The sequence below is a fragment of the Meles meles genome, chromosome 15 (assembly GCF_922984935.1).
Source record: "Meles meles chromosome 15, mMelMel3.1 paternal haplotype, whole genome shotgun sequence".
In the NCBI taxonomy this organism is placed as follows: domain Eukaryota; kingdom Metazoa; phylum Chordata; class Mammalia; order Carnivora; family Mustelidae; genus Meles; species Meles meles.
The window spans coordinates 32,764,644-32,787,438 of record NC_060080.1 but is presented as its reverse complement, the minus strand read 5'-3'; the positions used below and the strand labels follow the sequence as shown (position 1 = coordinate 32,787,438).

The window sequence follows — 22,795 nt, the reverse complement described above, 5'->3', positions numbered from 1 at the left end:
GGCATTTAGAGATATGGTAGACTAATAATCTGTAGGGTTTGGCAACTGATTGGAAGTCAATTAAAACAAAACAAAACAAAACAAAAACAGACTAGCCAGAAAGGAGACTGAGGTAGCAAGGGGGAATTTTAGAGTTTCAGATTTGGATTTGAATCAGTTCCTGAAGGATAGCTGTACATGCAATCGCATTAAGAAAAAGACGCTGGGATGGAGGGCAAGCCACTTCAAAGCCAGGGTACCAGAAGATTCTTGATGCTGCAGTATGAAATTTGCATTTAAAAATAGATACTGGCAAGTAAATAAATAAACAAAAATAAAAACAGAAAGTACCAAAATGGGACATCTTATTTTGTGAATGTATTCAAATTTGTAAGAATCTCAACCTGAAATGCCACATTAACAGTTACATGCATTGCATGCAACGAAGCACAGGATCTTTACGTCTTTTTATTGCTAAATTACTTCAGACATGCAAATGAAGGATAAATGGAATTACTTGTCATCAGCTCTGTGTAGTTGATTGTAAACTGTACAAAAGTGGGACTATTCACTGGATGGGGATGTGGCCTCCCCTCCCAGGCTCCAGAGCCACATGTGGAATTGAGCCCTACCACTAAGTAGTGAGTTCACCATGTAGGGAGGGAAGCCAAAGAACTGGTGGATAGGCAGATAGAACTCTGTGAATACAAACTTCCTTTAAAGGAAACATTCAGTTGTCAGCTTCGTTCCCAGTTGGCCCCCAGGGTAGGCACTTAGTAAAAATATTTGTGGAATCATTGCATAAACCATCATCGATCAATGTATGGATTGTCAAACTTATAAAAAGAAATAATAAAAAGTCAATCTTCTGGGAAGCCTGGGGGGCTCAGTCAGTTAAGCCTCTGACTCTTGACTTCAGCTCAGAGCTCAGGTCGTGATCTCAGGGTTGTGAGTTTGAGCCCTCCATGGGCTCTGTGCTTCATGTGGAGTCTGCTTCAGATTCTCACTCCTCCTTCTTCCTCTGCACCTCTCTCACTCTAAATAAATAAATACATACATCTTTTTTTTGTTGTTGTTTTTTAAAGAACAATTTTCAACAGATACTGTCCATCATCCTTGAAGTTTATAAATTAGATTAGGGGAAACATGATTTTCTGGTGTCCTGGAGAAGGTTGAAAATTTTACAGTTCTAGATGGAGGGTGGGGGGGGGGGGAGGTGGCTTCCTGTATGCTGATTGACCAAGATAACTTGGTTACCTAACTTCATTGAGCTTCAGTTTCTCATCTGCGTGATGGGGTTTAGATCTACCGTGCCTGTTACCATGCGGGTTAAAGATATTCTATGTAAAGCACAGGGCACTGAAGAGACCCTCGAATAGAGTCACTGTTAGGATTTCCTCGCATGTCACTAGGAGGTGGAGATGGAATCAGACCGGGGATTTGGATCTCTGTCTTTCTTGTCCAGCAGCCTGTTGGTGATGCCATATTGTTTCCTCTCCCTGCCAAGTGGGAAAAGCCACCCAAACCCTGATGTTCAACCAGGGCCTTCTTCAACAGTAAGCTCACTGTGCTCTCCGCAGTAGGAAGTTAAGTGAGGATGCCAAACCCAATGCAACAGGTCTTTTCTGAAACAGATATTTGAATAAACACATAGAAAAATCAAAACTGTGCTTGGATTCACCAGAAGCCTTAGATCTGTTACTGTATCCCCATTTATTTCCTGCTGTTCCAGAACTGTCATTACCTGTCGTATTCTTAAAGAGGGCTGGCAATACATGGAAGGTGGGGTTAGGGAGGCAGCAAAGTAAGATTATTTAGAAGCTAAGCAAGGCCAAGATCTATCCTCCCTGGGGGACACTGATTTAGAGGTCAAAGGAAGCTCTCCTGGTGGTCAGTGCTTGAATGAGGCCCTTGATATCACGTTGTTTGGGGCGATACCTTAAGTATTTAAGAATACTTTCCTGTTTCTAAGCCCTTCTTGTCGTACTCATTCAGTGCACACCCGCCCCAGAGAAGCCACTCAGATATACAGAGCAGAAAGACCATTAGAACACTTGGCCTGTATGAGAAGACTTGCAATCAAGTATATCACTTAAGTTTGGGTGATAATTTCTTCATCTGGGAAATAGTGATAATTCTGCCTGCCTCACAGATCACTGTGAGGTTTCAGTGTGAGGGTGTCTGTGTTTTGTAAACTGTAACACACCAGGCAAATATAAAATATGGATGTCTTCCTCACTGAGGATACCAAGATTTCTTGGGGGTCCCTCTCTCTCCCCTCTCCCATGCTTTGGAGGTGGCTTTTCCCACTGTGTTTAATACTTCCAGCCCATTTCCTGCCTTTCCTTATTACAAAGAGAATTGGCACTCTGGACTGTGCCCCCGATGCCAGCTGGCAAGTCCTTAGAAGGCAGATGCTCCGTTTCTGACATCACCACCAAAATCTCTCCCAGTGTTCAGAGAAGAGCCCTCCCCTGCCCCCTGCTTGCAAGGGACCTGGTGCCTTTCTCTCCCATGGCGAGCTGTCCCTCCCCCCTTCATTCTCGCTCTGGAGTAGGCAACTCAGTCTGCTGAGTCTGCCAGCAGGAACACCCTCTCATTTCCTCCTTCCCTGCCTGCTTCTCCTTCTCCCCTTTCCTCCCCATCTGACCCACGAAAGTTTTACAAATGACCTTTACCCAAAGGCTGAAAGAAAACCGGTGATCAGAAAAGAAGAATGCAGTGAGTGTAAGGTGTGATTGCAAATGACTTTGCAATGTTGCTAGGGACATTTTGACTGGTGCAGCTTCTGGTTTCCTTGGTGAATTCTCAGATAGCCCAGTCTGATTCCTTTGCTTTTTTTCCTCTGCTGGATTTGTCTTTTCCTCAATTATCCACCGTCATCTTTCTGGTTTAGGCTCTGCCTTCAGCCTCTTTAGATTGTTCTCCTTAAACTTAATATACCTACTTGTGAAATGGAATTTAATGTAGTGACTAGTGATATAGGTTGTTAATTGGCTACAGAATTTAAAAAAAAAAATGACAATTTTCATTTTGTCAGTTTTAACAGCTTAAAATAGCATCTAGTTCTTATCAGTGATTTTTTTTTTCAAGTGTTCTGAGTAAAAGAGAGAGGGGCTATTATTGAATATTAGGGCTTCCCACAGTATAGCATTTTTGGAAACATAATAATTTAAGGCCCCTAGGGAACATTTAGATAGTTTTTCAGTGAGAGTCAGATAAAAAATTGCAGTCTCTTTATTTTTTGAATCCAGACCTCAAGAGATGGGCCATTCTGGACCTGAGTGAAATTCCTTCAACAGATTCCTTCTCTAAGGGTCTGCAGAAATCATGCTAGAGTGCCCCTGATCTGGAGCCAAGTCCCAGGGACCACAACCAGTCTGACATTGTTGCAGTCCTACTGACATTGTTCCCCAAATGGTCCTGATCCCCAGGTGGGGAATGTCAGGAGGGGAGGGGAGGGAGGGTCTCACAAGACTCATGTCAGCCAATCTCACCTTTGGTTTCCCCAAGGTGTCTTGCTAGCCACAGTTTGCAGTTTCCTGTTAAGAAGCTCAAGCTCATGGAGAATCTTCTAGCACGTCTGCAGTTCTGGTCTCACCTAGTCAAAGGGAATGAAGTCATTCTTGTCCTTTCCTCTTTTATACCCATGGAAATGTTAGCAAATAGAAGCAGACTTTCTAAATAGCAGCTAATCCCAACTGATGCATCTCTGAGAGATGTTCTCCCAACTGGCGTTCTGGGCTATTTGTACCTCCGTGTTCCTCATTTCGTTTGTAAAAGTCAGTTTTGAAATTGTTTCTCCAAATATGGATATCATATATCATATACATGTTTGCATTATGGTGGACTCTCTTGTTGTCCCACTTTAACACCACAGGAAAAAGAGATCTGCAAGCTCTAGGCCTGTACCCTGCGTGGCTACAGCAAAAACAGGACCCACTTGAACACATTCCTCTACCACCCAAACCTACTCACAGGAGGGATATGTGCTACAATAAAAAAAGGGGGGGGTGCCTGGGTGGCTCAGTGGGTTAAGCCTCTGCCTTCGGCTCAGGTTGTGATCTTGGGGTCCTGGGATCGAGCCCCACATCGGGCTCTCTGCTCAGCAGGGAGCTTGCTTCCTCTTCTCTCTCTGCTGCCTCTCTGCCTACTTGTGATGTCTATCTGTCAAATAAATAAATAAAATCTCTAAAAAAAAAAAGAACAAATTAATAACTTCAGTGATGAAGCACCAACAGTGATTTGAAAAAAAAATGTGAATTTTAAATGGTAACGGGGCAAGGACTTAAGATTGTGTCTCCTCACCCATTTTTTTCCCCAACAAGTAGTGAAAAAGTAGTGACAAATAGGAGATTTGATGTATACATATATATGATTACACACACACACAACATACGCACACACATAAACTCTCCTTTCAGTGAACAGCAATGCTTCCTTCTTTCGAGGCATTGGAGATGATGATAATACATATTGACCGGCTTCTTGATAAGCCATAGAGACAGGCTTTGAAAACATCAGAATCTGTTGCTTTTTCCTAGGCCATCGACCAGTCATGCTGGCATAGAGGCAGTTGAGGAACTTATGAGTATCTCCGAAGCATAGTTTTTAACAGCAGAATATTGAAAACAACTAAATGTCGATGTGGAGATGGTTATGTAAGTTACAAGGAGAAACCATACAACCAGAGAATATAACATTCTAAATGGATCATTATTGACAAAAAGAGATAGTCACATATTTTATTTCATGAAAAAGGAAGATTATACAATATTGAGCATTTGTGATTACATTTTTGTAAAAATAAAAAAGAGTATGTATGTAGGGAAAGGGCTTGGAAGTTGTGTTAATAGCTGTTAACCTTTGGTAGTATGATAATGGACATTTTTTTGTTTGTTTATAAATTTTATAATGAACTTGTACTGATATTATAATTTTCCAAGTTATTTAAAATTTAACAACATAAAGTAGAAAAAAAAACCCCATAATATCCCGCCAGTAATCAGGGACAGGCAAGGATCTAGATATGGTATATTTGTGAGCAACATGGCTCAGAAGGCCAGTCTGCTGATAGTGTCGATAGACTTCTCTGGAAAGCCAGCCAGGTTGGAGCCCAGCCTAGTCAGAGGAATTGAAAAAGCAGATCAAGACTTAGCAAAGAGGTACCAAGGCACGTTCTTTGCTCCTGTCGAACCGGGAATCTGGTTTGGCTTGAAAATAAACTGGAGAAGAAACCATGGCTCCATCTTTTAAAAGCTAGAAGACTATGGGTGTTGCTGGATTATCTTCTTCCACTGTCTTCAGGGGGAAAAATGCTGTTCTGTTACGCTGTCACCTGTGTCAGATACACAGAGGGTCTCCCCGCTCGTGATTTCTTTGGCTGTTGGAGCATCCGTTGGCTCAGCTGTTTGATGTGTAAGTTCAGGGTCTCATGGGCCGTAGCAGCAGCCACGCAACCATGATAAATTTGGTGTCAGGTCTGGATTCGGAGCACACTGTGTCCCACTTTAAGAAAGGGCTCTGGGTCATGTGGCCCACCATAGAGATCTGTGCAAATGGCTGGGGATTCCCAGAGGAGAAAGAATATTTTCCTTTGACCCATGATCTCTATTTCTATGGATTCTCAGGGTGGTCATCTTGGTGAGAATCCTTTCCATTTCAGAAAGCTTTGCTCCACTTTTCTCAGGGTGGAGTCCAAGCATGTACATGTTTATGAGGCTGCATTAGTGAGTCTCATGTGCAGCCACAATTGAGAAGTTCATCCAGAGTGGTCAGGCCCAGCGAATGCATCCAGATATGTAATAAAGACCATATGAAAACTTTTGAATGCAGAGATGGTGCTCATGATGGGTGGGTGATGCTCCTTGCATTGATTTTCTACCAGAGAAAGCAGATTTGGGGCTGGTCTCTTCCTTCATCTTCCCTGTGAGTGATGGAGAACTTGGTTGAGGTAGACTTGGACTATGGAACAAGACAAGCCAACTAATCCTTGTTGGAACCGACCTTGAACTCTATTGTCCACAATTCTCTCTCTTTCTTTTTTCTTTTAAGATTTCATTTATCTATTTGACAGAGAGAGATCACAAGCATGCTGAGAGGCAGGGAGAGAGAGAGGGGTAGAAGCAGTTTCCCCACTGAGTAGGGAGCTGGACGCAGGGCTCGATCCCAGGACCCTGGGATCATGACCTGAGGTGAAGGCAGAGGCTTAACCCACTGAGCCACCCAGGCGCCCCCACAATTCTCTTTTTATCAGCTGAGAAAACTGCACTGATGGCCATGAGCTCAACCATCACATGAGCACATGAGCTAATGACACGTTTACTCCACTCATACCAAACACCGGAGTGTGGCTCAGAGAGAGAGAAAGGGAGAGAGTGGAGTCAGACACATTACTGGACACTTGCTGTGCCTCAGGAATTGCTTTAAACACTATGACTTTACTTTTTTTTAATCCATAAAAAATAGTTCCGTTTTCTTCCGTTTAATAAAACTTGCTGATCCAGGACCTACACGGAATGCCGAGGGATGCCCATCTCCCTTTCCAGCTAAGGAAACTAAGGATATAACTTTCTCGGAGCCATAGGAATTACAGATTTAAATCCTGGTGTTTCTGCCTAGAATCTGTCAAAACTTATGGAGACTGACAAAGCGTGCTCTGCCTGCACTGTCCTGGGAGGTAAGTCCCTCTAGACCAGCTGGAGGACTGGCCTAGAAAGTCGAGCCGTCGTCACTGAATTACTTGCTGTCCACCCAACCGCCTGTAGTCTCTGGCTCGTTTCTTTCTCTGTCTTTTCTTGATTTTTACTTAGTTTTCAGAGACCATGGTGCCTAGAGGATGCTGCCTGACAAAGATAAGAGCTTTTTAATGAAACATCAGGTTCCAGAAAAATTTAGTGAGCTAATTTGCTACTTCTCCTCACAGCTTTCTGTGTCAACTCTTTTTCCCGGCTGTGTAGTCAATGGAAGGTGTTGCTTGGCCTGTTACCCTTTTAGGCAGGCTTGTTTTGTTTCTGTCGTTGTTTTCTAATGATCTTTCATTTGTATTAGATGACTGGAATGGGGGGCGCCTGGGTGACTCATTTGGTTAAGCGACGGACTCTTGATTTCTGCTCAGGCTGTGATCTCAGGGTCCGGAGACTTGAGTCCCGTATTGGGCTGAGCTCTGTGGGGAGTCTGCTCTCCCTCAGCCCCTCCTCTGCTCACAGGCACTCTAAATAAATGAATCAGTCATAAAAAAAGGTTACTGGGGCACCTGGGTGGCTCAGTGGGTTAAAGCCTCTGCCTTTGGCTCAGGTCATGATCCCAGGGTCCTGGGATCGAGCCCCCGCACTGGGCTCTCTGCTCTGCAGGGAACCTACCTCCTCCTCTCTCTCTGCCTGCTTCTCTGCCTACTTGTGATCTCTCTCTGTCAAATAAATAAATAAAATCTTTAAAAAAAAGGTTACTAGACTAGAATAATAGTATTATTATTATTATTACTGAGGACAGAATTGAAGGTAGGTGTGCAAATGGTTTGCGGACCCATCCATAGAGTCATGTAACCTTGGAGATTTATGAATTAACAACTGACATCTGGAGGAAAGGTGATAACTTCTCAGGTTGCTTCCTGCTTAACAAATACCTTTTGTCTGAACTGAGGATCTAAAGCAGAACAGAGGTCTTCCTTATTGCCCTAGCATGCATATTTACTCTCAATTACGTATTTCTCACATTTTCCCTTAGAGACCGATTGTTTAAAAAACATTTCGTCAAATGTTTTTGTTATTGTAGCAGAGATTCATGCCTTTAAGAGAATTTTCAGCAAAACATCCAAGGTTTCAGGAAGTAGTATCTTCCGTTTAAACCCTTGCCTATTCCCATGAAGTTGAAAGGAAATGCACAGGAAAACAATAGGAAATGTGCTGAATTTACAGGACAATATGGACACTTCTAAGGCTCTGTTTAAAAGGCCATGTGTGTTCATTCTCCGTGTATACTCTTACTAAAAATGAATGGTCCTGCCCTTCATCTGTTCTCATTTACGGCAGGTCTTTCTGGTTTGAGGCTCCTGTGTAAGCCAGGATCCACTTCTGGAAAGCCTTTGAATAAGTGGCAGCTTTAATTCCTCCTTTTGAATCTTTTCTTTCCCGGGACCTTAATTTTGAGTTCTCATCGCTCTGATAGAAACAGACATTTCTGAATATTGAAGACCCTTCCCTTCTGCCTTTGTTTCTCTCCCCTCCACAGCCTTTCTTCTCCTAGAACAGTAAATAGGTCTGGAATTTTAGGGAGTCTGAGGTCCACCTTTGTTCCTTCTTCCTTCGGCTCAAATGCTCTGGCCCGAATTGGTGGCATTTCCCATCAGGCCTTGGGCACACATATGGAACATCATAGACGGAGGAGCCAGTGGATTTATCATGAAAAATTGAGAAGAATGTGGCCTTTGCAGATCGGAGTATCAGTTACAAAAATCCAGGTTAGCATAGACCATTGATTGTCATAGGACAGACCTGGACACAGTTCTGGGTAGGTATGTTTATGGGCATTCCGCAGCTGGAATTACAAGGCTACATCAGATTTAAGATCTGATTACCTAATACGAGAAGGAATTCAGTCAGTCAGGAGACTCCAGCAGGATTTTCTGTTTTATCAAGAACTGAATGGTTGATTTTTGGTTTCTTCAACAAGGGATTCCTACTTCGTATGCCCATCACCTCAAAGGATGTTTTGTCTTTATTGCTGTTGTTGTTGCCCTGCCCTCAGAGGTAAGTAGATTAACTTTTAAAGTTCATTTTTGTCTTGGAAAGTGTTATGTAGTTAAGTCACTGTTTTCTGGATATCAGTGGTCTTTTAAGGCTATATCCAGGGGACAGACATCGTATTGTACCAGGGAGCTTGAGGGTTCACACCTGCTGGGAAACTTTGTGGGGAAATAGAGAGATCTCACTTCCTGAGCTCCAGAGTCTTTTATTTCTGTGTCCCATTTCCTCTCTGGGACTGGGGTGGAGTTCTTGGCACAAAAGACACTAACAATTAGCTTTTTGGAATTCTTGTGTAAGTGACAACTTCTATGGCCTTCAACTTCCCTAAGCGAGCCTAATGCGTAGATTCCTATGTTCCTTCTTGGCAGGAATGGAAACTTAACATTTTTAAAAGAAGGAGGAAAAAACATGTTGTTGTGCTAGATCAGTGGTCGCTATGGTAGCAGTTACTCTAGACATATTAGAAAAAGAGGGAAAATGCAATCACCGTTCTCTAGAAAGGAAGAGAGTGGACATCAGTTTATGAACTCCCCCTACCCACAAATCAATAAATATTACTAGATCTTGGCTATATGCTCTGTGTGGTCTGATCGGTGAGTGCAGCAGGAAGTTGGTGGTAACATTAAATGTCATTGGCTTTGTCACAATGCTGTCTATTGCAGAAAATCACACGTACAAAAACCACAAGGAACACACATCACTTTTTTTTTTTAAAGATTTTTGTTTATTTATTTGACAGACAGAGATCACAAGTAGGCAGAGAGGCGGGGGGTGGGGGGTGGGTGAAGGGGAAGCAGGCTCCCTGGACAGCAGAGAGCCCAATGTGGGGCTCAATCCCAGGACCCTGAGATCACGACCTGAGCCAAAGGCAGAGGCTTTAACCCACTGAGCCACCCAGGCACCCCACACATCACATTTTAAATAGAACAGTTACATTTCATTGCCCTGATAGATCCACGTTAGAGGAGCAAAACATCTTATTTGTTTAGGGGTCAGAAAAGTGACCCCTAAACAAAGTGGAAAAAATGATTCTTCCTGGAATGGCTGCCTTCCCCTGACCACAGCCCCCCTAGAATGCAGAGATTTGTACAACACGTTGAAATGGCATTGGGTGTCCAGTTCTGAGTGTTTAGGGCAGGCTTTCTCAACCTGAGCACTTTGGACATTTGAGCCCAGATAATCCTTTGTTATGGGAGCTGTCTTGTGCATTTGGGGTGTTTTACAGCATTCCTGGGCCCTGCTCCCTACATGCCAGCAGCATCCCCCAAATTGTGACAACTAAAAATGTCTTTAGATATTGCCAGATGTCACCTGGGGGCAAATGGCCACTGGTTTAGAACCACTGGTTTAGAGTAACCTAGTTGTGTTCCCAGAGCTTGTGTTGTCTGCAGGAGCTCACTGCCATGCCAAGGGCAATATGCCTAGGTATGAATGCTGAACTTTTCAACTTTCTGGTTGATTGGGTGACTCAGACGATGACTATCAGGGATTTAACCCACTTGGATTACATGTGTTCTTTGTCTAATGGCAGAGCTTATTGTAAAAATAAAATGATTGATTTTTCCAGCTGTATTTGATTGTGTTGCAAGGTGAATTTTGACAAACCAAAGAACACAGGGATAATATTCCGAATCTTTACCCCTTTCCATTAAAACGTTTTTTTCTTGATTATTTTTGCTGGGAGCATCTTCATATGGGTTTATGTGGAATTGGAAAGGATTTACCTAAATTGCAGTATATATCTGGAATTAAGATTTCACAATGAAATAAGAAGAATGCAATAATATTTTACGCAAATGGGAGTGCAGTTTGTTTTTATGGACTGAAAAACCATTGAATTAAAAGAGCACGGATAAACATTTGGAGAATAGAAATCCTTCCTCTGATCTTCTAAGTGCCTGATATATTTTATTTGTGAGATTTTGTTATAATACCAGATTAAGTGACCACAAGCAAAGACTGCTAGGCTTCTTTATGTACATATCCTGAGAAATGACCCCAAAGTATGATAGAATATTCTTGGATGGTTGTTGAAAGTATGTCCTAATTGTCCCACTTTTTTTTTTTTTTAAGATTTTACTTATTTATTTGAGAGAGACAGAGTTAGTGAGAAAGAGCAGGAGTGGGGAGAAGAGGGAGAGGCAAGCTCCCCACTGAGCTGAGAGCCTGAAGTGGGGCTCCATCCCAGGACCCTGGGATCATGACCTGAGCGAAGGCAGAAGATGCTTAACCCACTGAGCCACCCACACACCCCTCATCCCACTTTTTTGAATTTTCAGAAAGAATAGAGGGGATATTATTACTTCGTTCTTGTACACATTTTTTAAAAATGTGAATGATTTTATATATTTGGGTTACAAACCATGAGAGACTGTGGACTCTGAGAAACAAACTGAGGGTTTTACAGGGGAGGGGGGTAGGGGTTGGGTGAGCTTGGTGGGTGGTGGGTATCATGGAGGGCTTGTATCGCATGGAACACTGGGTGTGGTGCATAAACAATGAATTTTGGAACACTGAAAAAATTTTTTTAAAAATGAAAAGACAGTACAATTCAGTCAATAGCACCACTGCTCTGACAAGTTATTTCTCTGCCCCGTTTTGTCTACTGCTTCATGTCACCAAGAGTATATGCATTTACTAATACACTGTGATCATGAGGGTTCTCACAGGCATAAATAAGTATTTAACTTCCTGTAGGGTAAGAATAAGGACACCTAGAGATGGATAATGTAATCTGCCTCAACAGTTGGACACATTAATGCCAGAAGCATTTGCTTTGTAAATCATAACTGTGAGGTTTCCCTTGTCCTCTTACTCACTCTCCTATCTTTCCCTGGACTGCTTTGATCATCAGCACGTCATTGCCAACACAAAGAGTGAATGTGAAGAAGGTAGACAGGACAGCCCGAGTAGGTAGAATCTTGAAAATTCTTGGAAGTTTCCAAGATGTTTGAACAAAAACACCAAGCAAATTTGGTAGCTCTTTAGAGGTTAGCCCTTACTTATAACAACTGATGCCAGTTTGTTATAATGAGATATACATGATACCCCATAGTGTTACTCAGATGCCTAGAGTGATTTCATTTTGCTCACTTTCATCAGTAAATAAGCTTACACATTTACATGTCCTGAATTTATCAAGACATTTCTCCTCTGAGGAGAAACTAGAAACTAGAAACTCGAGGTTTCTGGACACCTCTAGTAACAGGTTTCTAGCTGTTTTTGTTCTCTGTTCAGCAATATCCAGGTGCGAGGGGTGGATAAGATGGCCTCCTGTGATGTCTTCTGATCTGTAATTCTATGATACAAGTTATTATAAAAGATCTTTAGGTACATGCATTTACCAGCATTTTGCTATCTCTACTTGAAGACTGGATGAGAAGAAATGATGTTGAGCTTGGTCATGGATAACTTAGTTTAGCTCTGTGTAAAAATACCCCAGTGGTAAGGACATTTAGTCAATAGGATGATATTGATAGCCGTGGAGGAGAGTGACTTGAGACTAAGGGCTCTGCTGGACCATGGGGAACCCCGGCACTTCATCACTGTGTGGGGTGGGTAAACCTCTTTGTCCACCTGACTTCATTTTATCAGCCGACAAATGGTTTCAGTGCCCCCTAAATTCCCTCTAAGGTCTAGTAAGTAAGTGTAGAGTCTGGGACTCTGAGTTTTACAGTGTAGAAGCAGGATGACTGGTGAGTGGCTCTTCTAGTCCCAGAAGATTTTGAAGTAAAAAATTCTGGGATAAAAAGAGCGTGAAAGACATAACGCCCTCATAAATCTTGGAAGATTTACAGGAGGAGATTTTTATGGTGAGTGTCAAGTTCCTCATGGCTGTATGATTTCTGCACATTGAGTGGGGAGAGAGAAATTAGGCTATAAGCTCCCAGTTTACCATTAGCCCAAACAACTGGATTTTCTTAAAATAGGAGATGAGAGTTTCCAGAAAGTATTTCTAGTTCTGTACTCTGCTTTTTCCAAAGGATGCAGACTTCTACTTATATGAATCCTTTAAAGTGATACCAACATCACCTTATCATTCTGAATAATAACCTACTTTTCCTCTAATAGGCTTTCCCTTAAAATGGAGTTACTTATAAGTAATATATTTTAAAATATAGGGGGTTGGGAGAACCTGGTGGTGTATTAAGGAGGGCATGTATGGCATGGAGCTCTGGGTGTGGTGCATAAGTAATGAACCTTGGAACACTGAAAAAATTAAAAAAATAAAACATCATACACACACATACATTTTATTTTATTTTTTTTTTAAAGATTTTATTTATTTATTTGACAGAGAGAGATCACAAGTAGGCAGAGAGGCAGGCAGAGAGAGAGGAGGAAGCAGGCTCCCTGCGGAGCAGAGAGCCCGATGCGGGGCTCGATCCCAGGACTCTGAGATCATGACCTGAGCCGAAGGCAGCGGCTTAATCCACTGAGCCACCCAGGCGCCCCCACACACATACATTTTAAAGGAGAGAAGAACACGTGGCGGGAAAGAACAATAGAGTACTCTTTAGGAGCCACGTTTTTCAAGATAGGAAAAAATCAAAAGGGAATAAAGGCAGTTTCTCTAAAATGAACTGTGTAGATACACCTCCAAAGCATTCTAGCCCTGTCTCAAGATACGTGCACCAAGAGTCCTTCAGTAGCTCCCATATTTACTATTTGCCCCTTCAGGCAGTTTCCTACCCAGGGATAGAAATGCTAGGATATGAGAAACCCTTCATCAAATTGGTTAGCCATCTTTGAAGAAATGAACTTCTCATTTTCTTAAGCAGCATGTTTGGAATGATCCCACCAAAGTATTCCGATTAAGATAAATGCAGACCAGTGATATTAAAATGTTGCTGGGATGAATGTTATGCATCAGACTGTTAAAGGAATTGGTGGGGGACACCTGGGTGGCTCAGTGGGTTAAAGCCTCTGCCTTCGGCTCAGGTCATGATCCCAGGGTCCTGGGATCGAGACGCACATTGGGCTCTCTGCTCAGCAGGGAGCCTGCTTCCTCTCCTCTATCTCCGCCTGCCTCTCTGCCTACTTGTGATCTCTGTCTGTCAAATAAATGAATAAAAATATTTAAAATAAAAAATAAAAGAATTAGTGGATGCCTTGGTGGGCTTATGCTCGTGTGAAATGGTCTAGGTATATGCTTGAGCGAGCATCAAGATCACCTGGAGGTTTGTTAAATCACAGAGTGCGACATCTAATCCCCAGAGTTTATGATTTAGTAGGTCTGGATGGTGCCCAAGAATGCCATTCTAGCAAACTCTCAGGTAACTCTGATATTTCTGGTCCAGAGGTCACATTTGGAGGACCACTGGGATCATAATTACGTTCCTGTAGCTATTTAGAATAATTAGCAGGAAGTACGTGAGAAATTGCTATAAGTTTTGTAGCTGAGGTGAGACAGCCCCACTTAAGATAACACCTTGTTCACAATTTAAAACTTTGAAAAAAAAAAAAGAGTGGTGAATAATTATGTGATTCTAAGCCAAGAGATAGTTGCAAGATAAACAGAATCTTCCATTTAAGGAACACCAATAAAGAGAATAGGGAAAGGCAGTTGAATCTGTCACTTACAGCATCTGAAAATACTAAATTTTCTATGAGTAGTTACTTTACTACAGTGACAAAGCAGTGCCAGATCTTCCAGATCTTCCAGATCTTCCAGAAAAAAACGCTTCTGTTACTCTTGCCCAACCATAAATTATGTTGTATCCATATAATGAAATACCATGGAGACACTGAAAAGCACCATTTTGAGGAATTTTGAATGAGGAGAAAATGTTCATGACATACTATTAACTGGCAGAATACCAAATTGTGTGTGTGTGTCTGTAAATTGGAAGAAAGTAAACAGATTATTGGTTGTGGTAGTTTTTGGGAGACTGCATTATAATAGGAGTAATTTTCTTCATTATACTTAGTTATTAGTTATTAGTTATTAGTTATTATTAGTTATTAGTTATTATTAGTTATTATTAGTTATTATACATAGTTCCCAAGTTTTTAAAGTTTCATAATAAAGATTTATGTGAAAGGGCATCAGGGTGGCTCAGTCGGTTAAGCGTCTGCTTTCAACTCAGGTCAAGGGTCCTGGGATCGAGCCCCACATCGGGCTCCCTGCTCAATGGGGAGCCTGCTTCTCCCTCTCCCCTGCTCATTCTCTTTCTCTCTCTCAAATAAATAAAATCTTTAAAAAATTTTATGTGAAAACAATTTCTCATAATTTAAACTTCTCTTCTTTGTTCCCCTTTACCTGGTTATGAGACCCACAGACTGACACGGGGGTTAGGAAAAGAATAACCTGGGGGAATTGGAGCTGCTCCTTCAGTTGGATGGCATGGGACAATAAGGGTTTTTTTTAGGTGAGACAGAAGACCTAAGTAGTAGACTTGTGATTTTTGGTAACTGATGGAATTTTTTTTTTTTTTTTTTTTTTAATTTATCAGACAGAGATCCAGTAGGCAGAGAGGCAGGCTGGGGGCGGGGGAGGCCAGGTTCCCCACCAAGCAGAGAGCCCGACGCGGGGCTCAATCCCAGGACCCTGGGACCACGACTTAAGCCGAAGGCAGAGGCTTTAACCCACTGAGCCACCCCAGGTGCCCCAACTGATAGAATTTTGAAAACTCGTTTAGTCTCCCATCCATATTAGAACAATTTCATTTCCTAACACTTAGGCTTCAGTGGTAAGTATTTCTAAATACCTGTTGTATCAGGGGGAGAAAACCCTGGAAGATTAGGTTAGATTATAAACAGGAAATATTGTGAATTCATGGTTTAAGATTGCCCTCGAGGGTTTAGGAATGGGGTGTTCTGATCACCCTCTTAGTATACAGAGCACTCACCAGGTGATTGGAGATAAGGGATCCTGCTCACTCTCTTGAGCAGCCAAAACATTAAGGGATAAGGGGGGAGGAGATATACATAAAATATAAATAAATAGACAAATACGTAAATAATTAAATATATATACATATAATTCATTTGCGTTATCGTTTGATTAAGCCCACACTTCTGAGCAAAACAAGATATTTAAAGATTTTATTTATTGGGGCACCTGGGTGACTCAGTGGGTTAAAGCCTCTGTCTTCAGCTCAGGTCATGATCCCAGTGTCCTGGGATTGAGCCCTGCATCAGGCTCTCTGCTGAGTGTGGGGCCTACTTCCCCCTCTCTCTCTCTGCCTGCCTCGCTGCCTACTTGTGATCTCTCTCTCTGTCAAATAAATAAACAAAATCTTAAAAAAAAAAAAAAAAAAAGATTTTATTTATTTATTTATTTGGCAGAGAGGGAGAGAGAGCACAGGTAGGCAGAGCAGCAGACAGAGGCAAAGGGAGAACCAGGCTTCCCACTAAGCAGAGAGCCCAGCCTGTCACAAAGCTAGATACCAGGAGCCTGAGGTCATGACCTCAGCCGAAGGCAGACCCTTAACCGACTGAGCCACTCAGGCTCCCCCAAAGCAAGACATTTAGAAAAGGAAAACATTCAGCAAAAATTGTCAGAAAGCAGTGGATTTAACAAAAGCATTTGCCAAGCTGTCATGAACAGTTACTCAGAATATTACACAGTGTTGCTTTGATGTACAGGGTGATTTTGTGTTGCCACTCCTCTCGATAAATGAGCTTAAAATTTAAATCTTAAATAGATAGACCCTTCTTGTTATCTAGAAACTTGAAGTCAGTATTGAAAGAGATGTTTTCCAGTATTTTCTCTATTACCAGATATATTTTACATACTGTGGAGTGAGAGTTATGGTACTTACGAGATAATGTCATCTTCTAGGAAGGATACAGGCAGAACACATCCTGCAACAACAAATTTATATTTTATGTTAACTCGGGACACACACACATTAACACGATCCATAAACATTTCCAAATGTCTGCTATATTTTGTAGCAATTCAAGTTTAATCACTTTCATGCATTTAATTACACTCTCAAATGCAGTATCCTAATCATGGTCTGTAACAGGAATCCCTAAAGCAAGTTATGATTTCCAAGGGGCTCCAGTCATCAATAACATAAACATTTATTTATCTGGCCTAAGAGGAAACATTTTTCACAGTCACTCTCTTTGAAAAAGGATCATATAGTTTTCAGTCACAATTGCCAGGAGTCAGTCTGAGTTGCTTTACCAGGATTGTGCTTTTGTCGGTATGGTAATTTCAACTGTATATCAATTTGGCCAAATTGATTAATTAGTGCAAGGGATTCCCTTAGTTAGTGACCCATCAGTCTCAGCAAATTCTTAACTCCAAGATAATATCTTGCTGGCAATAGTCTAACTCAACATAATCAGCATAGCTAGTTGTACAATGAAAATACACCCATAAATTCTATGGTGTCCCTTTATACATATATATAGCAGTAAAAGTCAGAAATAACCAGAAAGGAACAATCAACCCCTCTTCGTTAGACTGGCTACAGAGTTGTGTATCCGGCTTCGATTAGCTTTGTAAAAATGTAGAAAACATATTTGAAGTTTGAATACTTCAGCCAGTTCATGAAGAACTTGTTTCTTCCCACCTTTACCCCTGGGCGATATGTTAAGAGGACACATTTAAAAACACAAAATCAAAGTAAGGATTAACAGGTTCATTGATTCATTCATTGTTCAGCCATTGAGTACCTCTAATTTGTCAATCACTGAATCTCATATGTCAACATGCTTATAACCATAAGATAATAGATTGTGCCTTCGCTAATACAAAAGGTAGTATTTACCAAATATTCAAATGACTCAATCAAGATGGACACAAAATAGGTGCGCCTGGGTGGCTCAGTGTGTTAAAGCCTCTGCCTTCGGCTCAGCTCATGATCCCAGGATCCTGGGATCGAGCCCCGCATTGGGCTCTCTGCTCAGCGGGGAGCCTGCTTCCCCCTCTCTCTCTGCCTGCCTCTCTGCCTACTTGTGATGTCTCTCCGTCAAATAAATAAATTTAAAAATCTTTAAAAAAAAAAAAGATGGACATAAAATAATTGCAGTAGTATCCTTCTAATTCTATGTCTGGTGGTTAATCAAATAAGCAGGAATTTTAAATAAGTTTAGAATAAATATACACTTTTTAAAAAAGATTTTATTTCTTTATATATTTATTTGGCAGAGAGAGAGAGAGACAATGAGAGAGGGAACAAAAACAGGGGAGTGGGAGAGGGAGAAGCAGCCCCCCCCACCCGCCAGCCAAGCAGGGAGCCAGTCATGGTTGTGGGGCCTGATCCCAGGACCCCCGGACCATGACCCGAGCCCATGGCAGCACCCAATGACTGAGCCACCCAGGCACCCCTAGAATAAATATACATTTTTAACTAAAACATAAATGTACTCATTCACCAATATTTTAATGGAATAATTAAATTTTTTCTGTAATTAAGGATCCAGCAGTTGTAATTCTGCTTTCTTATTTGCTTAAACCATGCCCATAATGTACGATTTCAGTTTCAGTTTCTTTAAAGGTAGTTGCAAGGCAGTTTATTGGCAGAGTTTGTCTATATTTTTCCCAATCTCTTAAAATTGTCTTGCTTACATAAACTTACTTTTATTATTTTTAAGGATTTTTATTTATTTATTTGAGATAGAGCAAGAGCAAGCGAGAGAGAGCACAATCAGGAGGGGAGGGCCAGAGGGAGAGGGAGAAGCAGGCTCTCCACTCAGCAGGGAACCCAACACAGCGCTGGATCCCAGGATCCTCAACCCACTGAACTACAAGGTGTCCCAGAATTAGACCTTTTTTTTTTTTTAAAAAAAAACTAGTAGGAGTTGAGTATTTATAAAGCGTTCTACTTGAATGGCATACGGCTGTCTTTTTAAATAGTCCTATTGCATTAGGTCATATAATATTTGATCAAATTATGTGATGACAACCATAAAAAGGGCATAGCATGTTGGGAATAAACAAATGGACCCTTTGTGACTAGACAGGTCTGCCATAAGGCGCACCGGAGAATAATCGACAAGGTGCAGGCGCTTAATGTGCCATGGAGAGCATTAAGCTTATCATCAACATCATGATCAGTTTATGGGTTAGGGGAACTTCTACTATCAAGTCCTACTGAGCACCTACAATGGGCGAGGCTCTATGGAAGGCCACTGGATTTAGCCTATCTTGATGAACTCACAATCTAGTGAGGATAGAGATGTAAAGAAATAACTACAATCCAGTATGTTATCTATACTCAAATTTTAAAAAGTAGAAATAATTATAGTATTAGGTGCCTCGATAGAGGGATGTTTAAGTGTCTGAAACTGTGGAGGAAGCTTAGACTCACGAAATGGTGCCAGGAGGAATGGGTCACCGGAGAGGACATTTGACCTGAATTTTATAAAATGAATAGAATTGTGGCAAAGTAAAGAGAAGTCTGTTCTAGAAATGAAGGTGGAGGGTTTACAAATTCATGGAGATACGTAAGAAGTAGCAGCCATGAAAGTTCATCACACCGGAACCTCTAGGATCCTAGGCAGCTTGTTGTGATCAGTTGAAGAGAAGTATAAAAGGAAACCTATGGAAGGACAGAGGAGTGGAAAGGTTAGTTCCAGCTGGTTGTGTGGTATTGAGGGATCGAGTGGTGGAAGATGTGGTTGGGAAGGCTTCCTGGAGCAGGTGACAATCTTGAAATAAACTGTCTCAGACAGGGCTAGTGGTATTGCAGAAGGCTGCCAAGCCCTGATTCTGAGGTCTAGAACAACCACAGAGGTTGCTGACATGGATATACAAACTGACAAGCTTGGCTAGTCTGCTTGGAAATTTTTCTCTCTGTAGTCACATTCTCTTAGAGGAAACACAGAGGTTCATGGGGTTGGTGGATTCTGGGTTGTTTCATTCTGGGGGAAACTTCAAACTCAGACACTGAAAGGTATGGAAACTCAGTGAGTCAAAACTGAGGGAGGGAGATAATCTGGCACGTCACAGAAAAAGGGACATTTTTACTGCCCTACTTTGGGTCAGATATGCAGGGTGATTTGTTGAAAAGTAGCACATTCCCTAAAGAAGTAGGACACCTGGTAACCCTTATTTCAGTAGAAAGGCCAAATTTGGCTGTAGCCAGATTAGTAAGTGATTTCTGCTTTCCTGAAGTTGTGAAAAGCCCACTTAGATCCATGTGGACCCTCATTACTCAGGAAATTCTATTAAGTGTAATCACTGAAATCCTAAGAAGTGTAGCAATAAAATAATTAAGGCGTTCATCACTTGCCAAGTTACTTTATTTTGCTTTATTAGGACGATGAAGCATGCTTCTGCAGCTGGCAGAACCCACTTATGTGGAATAATTAGTGATGATTTCAGTCAAACTTTGACCAACAAATCAAAGAATTATCTAAACATCCGTCTTAGAGCCTTTGGTTTTTAAAATAAAATAAAATAAAATAAAAAGGATGACACAGATAAGTTTTTTCCATTGTGAAACATTTTCGCAGAAACTAGAGAGTCTCATGAAAAAATCAAGTCACACATCCATCACACATTAATGCCTACATCTGTGGTCTTTCATAGCGATTCTTCTGATTGATTTATCCTTTTTCTAGGGTGTTTTGTAACACTCTTTGGTGGCAAGGACCTGGCACCCTTGACATGTAGTTGAGTTTAACTCCTACTGCCTATCAGCTTGGCCGGGGATGGGGGGCTTGACCCGGTTTGGTTATAAGGAAAATAAGTACAAGAGTAATTATCTGGCTGACCTCTTAATATTGCTGTTAAGAGGAAGCAACAAAGAGTGCTTTGCAAATTGCAAAGTTCTAAGCAAGTTAAAAGTATTAATTTGCAGTGTTGCATAACACTCATTGTGGACATTATGACACAATTATAGTACCACAAAGTGCTGGTGTGTGGTGTCAAGTTACACAAACCAGATGTGAAATGCTTCAGTAATGTTCACACCTCAAAGAGTAGTAGATCTACCAGAGCTTGATCTTAATAGTTCCACATGGGCAAAATAGTTGAGGGAGCTGTTAAGCCTTTACAGTAGGTGTGTGTCTTACATAAAATTTAGCCTGAGAACTGCATGGTTTAACAGCAGCTCCTAGAACAGTGCCTGGCACATAGTAGGTGCTTAATAAATATTCAATGAGTAAATGAATGGATGCCAAGGCTTATGGGATTATTTTCTACAAACCCTGAGTTGAAGGTGAGTTAGTGGAAATTACAAGGCAGCAAGAAGGGTTATAGCTCGGTGGAGTAAAAAAATTTTCAGATGGCCATGAGACCTTCAAGATGTGAGGCTTTAGTCTTAGTCTTCAAGCGCATGGCCTTGAGTAAGTCACTGAAACTTTTGGGGACTTTATGTTGTCTATAACAGGGAGAGGACTAAACACTATTTGTCGCTACTTCCAGCTCTCACTCTGTAATGTAATACCTAGAGCCCAAAGGCCAAATGTGTAGGACCGAATATTCTAGTGTCCATGTGGACATTGAGTGAAACACAGCTAAGAATAAGCAATATGGCAAATGTGTGTGTTGATTCCTTTTGAGCTCTGCTCCAGGTTCTTTCTTAGCATCTGAAGCACCCATTCCACACTTAAAGAGAGCATTTCACATCGCTTTTTAATAATTCATATGTATCTATTTTCTATTGCTTCATAATAAATTGCCAGCAACATGGCGGCTTATAACAACATGCATTTATTACCTTGTAGTTTCCATGGGTTAGAAGGCCTTGCAGAGTTTAACTGGGCCCCCTGTTCAGGGTCTCACAACCCTGTAATCAAGGTGTTGACCAACGTTGGGGTCTCATTTGATGCTTGGGTTGTTCTTCAAAGCTCATGCTGTTGTTGGCAGAATTCTTTTCCTTGCATCGATAGACTTCAGGGTGGCTCCCTTATTCAAGGCCAGGATGAGAGGTTCTTTCTTTCTTTCTTTCTTTCTTTCTTTCTTTCTTTCTTTCTCTCTTTCTTTTTCAAGATTTTATTTGTCTATTTGACAGAGATAGAAAGAGTGAGAGCAGGAACACAAGCAGGGGGAGTAGGAGAGGAAAAGCACTCTTCCCACCAAGCAGGGAGCCTGATGTGGGGCTCGATCCCAGAACCCTGGGATCATGACCTGAGCTGAAGGCAGACGCTCAACTAATGAGCCACCCAGTGTTCCCAGGATGAGAGTTTCATGGCGTATCTTCTTTCAGTGAGGGCTTGGACCCCCCCTTTAAAAAGTTTACCTGATTTGATCAGACCCACCTAGGAAAACCTCTTTTTGATTACGTCTAAGTCAAATTATTAGCGACCTAATATATTTGCATACTCCCTTCATCTTTGCCATATTATGTAACTTAGTTTTAAGGGTGGCATCCCATCATCATTGCCATATTCTATTAGTTAGAAGCAAGTACTTCTCATGCTGGAGAGAAGGGAAAGAAACCATTGGAAGTCATCTTAGAATTTTGCCTGTCATAACGTAATACAGAGTTTGGTGATTATCATGAGATAGAAGAATTACCTATCCATTTCAGAAATAAAAATTGCCCAGAATATGGTGGACCAGAGAGATTTTATGGGCCCCACTGTGCCCATATGAAGTATGTACAGAAGTAGCTCAGCTGCCCAGCATCTTGGAGATACTTTTCTTGATAAAAGTATCCTTGGTCGCCAGGCACCTGGGTGGCTCAGTCAGTTGAATGTCCTGCTCTTGATTTCCACTCAGGTTATGATCTCAGGTTGTGAGATTGAGCCCCATATCTCTCCCTCTTCCTCAGGCTCTCTCTCTAATTAAAAAAAAAAAAGGTAGAGGGATGCATGCGTGGCTCAGTCGTTAAGCTTCTGACTTTGGCTCCGGTCATGATCCCAGAGTCCTGGGATCAAGCCCCACATTGGGCTCCCTGCTTTGCGGGAAGACTGCTTCTCCCTCTCCCACTAGCCCTGCTTGTGTTCCTGTTCTCACTATCTCTTTGTCAAATAAAGAAATAAATAAATCAAATCTTAAAAAAGAAGACCATCAGTGGTTCCATTATCTCCCATTCCCGGGGGGGATCTGCCACTCAACTCACTTGTGTGATTGCCTGGTCCTGCTGTGCCAGATGGTTACACCTATCTCAACATGCACATTTCTTATGAGGCATATGGCAGAGTGTCAACAGAATGGGCCT

The 22,795-nt window shown here is 41.6% G+C and overlaps 1 protein-coding gene across 8 annotated transcripts in view; it reads left to right on the top strand.

The window, feature by feature from the left end:
- The window catches only part of SLC8A1 (solute carrier family 8 member A1), a 329,486-nt gene that overhangs the window by 58,038 nt on the left and 248,653 nt on the right, over window positions 1–22,795 (top strand). The gene's annotated exons all lie outside the window — the stretch shown is intronic.